This window comes from Brassica oleracea, chromosome C7, assembly GCF_000695525.1.
Source record: "Brassica oleracea var. oleracea cultivar TO1000 chromosome C7, BOL, whole genome shotgun sequence".
NCBI lineage: Eukaryota > Viridiplantae > Streptophyta > Magnoliopsida > Brassicales > Brassicaceae > Brassica > Brassica oleracea.
Window position 1 is genome coordinate 16,455,375 of NC_027754.1, and position 2,025 is coordinate 16,457,399.

At 38.0% G+C, this 2,025-nt stretch overlaps 1 pseudogene; it reads right to left on the reverse strand.

The window, feature by feature from the left end:
* Positions 1–661, reverse strand: LOC106305624 (annotated as a pseudogene).
* Between the last annotated feature and the right edge of the window lie 1,364 nt (positions 662–2,025).

A 2,025-nucleotide genomic window follows, 5' to 3' on the forward strand; every position in this document is an offset into this window, starting at 1 on the left:
TTACATCAGCTGGTTTGGCAGCAGATCCTGTACTGCATCCCTCAAATCATCATACACGTAACAAATTTCAAGGAACTCCAGCAGCTTCAAAAGTTCTTGATCTTTGAGGTCATCTACAAAAGCCTTTATAGGAACTCCATTTTCTGGCTGTAATGAGTAAGCAGACGGATTGTCATCAACAATCAAAGCACTTCCAAGGTCTTTCCCCACTATCAGAGTCAAGTCTTTAACATATCTTCCATTCAGTTCCGTGCACGAGTCTCGATATAGCCGCTGTGAGATCACACCCTTCTTGTCTAGCTTGTCCAAAACCTGTGAAGCATAGTCCTCCAGACCAGCTGTGAAAACTGCTACATTGTAGGTTTCCCCTAGTCTTTCCAAGAACTCAGTCACCCCCGGGACGTTTTACCACAAAGATTGGCATAATCTCACTTTCCATTTTTACCATAACCATGAAATCGTATTTAACTCCAGGCATTTGTGTCGTGGAATGAACCAAGGTTTCATCAAGATCGAGGATGATTGTCCTTTTCGTGTTGGTATATTTTGTTAGTTTTGTACAGCCATCATGTCTTGTGGCTGGATAGCTGGTGGTGGTGGTGGCCGTAAAGCACCTGGATACACAACGCAGAAGGCGACAATGGAACGTCAAGATGGACATGAATGGGTCATTTTTCTTTTGGTGTTTGTGGCTTTCTGGTTTGTTTTCGATGATCCTTTCAGTTGCCATTGATTTCTCCCGGCTGCTTGATTACACAACGAGGAAAACAAGTATTGGTGAACAAAACAAGCTTGCAGCTCTTCAGATGGAAAGCTTGGTAGTGGGTAAGATGTTTCTGAATTTATCCTCCGCTAACTTTTATACCATAATCTAGAATTGAAGTGATAATCCCTTTGGTTTAGTTTAGTTTGTTTATGGGAAGTTGGAGGTGAAGTAGAGCAGATTCCTAATATTAGAAAGTTTCAGTTTGGACAATAACAACATAGTTGTGCTGTTTCATGTACTCATGGACAATAATGTACATACAACATTAACCAGCAAGAGATACGTTATAAAATCATAGGTTTAGAGATAATATGGAATTACAGTTCAAGTATATTGCTGCTGCTGTTGTTGCTACTATGCCTTTGGTGTGGCCTGGTGAACTAGATAAACTATAAAACCTGTTACAAATTTGTTTCTAACGAAAGTTTTTTAAAGTTTTAACTTATCTCTAACAATTAAAAATATTTAGAACGGGTTTATCCAATATGAATGACTTATTGATATTTTTTATGAAGTATAATAGTTTAGGCATTTAGTGAAACTATTCTTCTTTACTGTTGAGTCCAAAAGACTATAAAGCCAATATTTATATTAATCATATTGAACACTACCTTAAGCATAGCCAGGTCATAGCTTCAAGGGTGACTGCGATAGAGTTTAGGTATAAATTCTCTCACAAGTTCTCACCAAACTCAATCTCAAACACCAATCTATTCAATAAAAGAAGAAACGCACTACACTTTGAATCCAAACGGTTGAGATGCGACCGCATCGCATTCTCCTCAAGAAAACTGGCCTAACCCACCTAGTCTCTATTGGATAATTCCAATTAACTTGAAGAGCAAGTTAACTCATTAAAGTGAAGTTTGATGGGTTAAGGAAAAAGGAAAACATATCAAGCTTAGGAATGTTTCCATATTATTATTAGGAAAAGATGTAGCTTTGCCCTTAGGAAAAGATGTAGCTTCTTTCTATATAAAGAGTTCTCATGGAGAGATGTTCCATCAAGAGAAACACATTGAAAGGTTTAGTTTTGAAAGAGTTTCTAAATCTAATAAGAAGTGAGTTCTTATAATCTTTGTGTTTGTGCAACTTTAAATTGGTATCAGAGCCAGGTTTCGAAGGTCGTTTACAAGAGGAGTTGTAACTTCGATCAAAACATGGGAGACGATTCTCAAGCACGTGATAAAGGTCTTGAGATGAAGAAGGACATACGATGTCCGATGCTAACATCGACCAACTACACCGTATGGTCGATG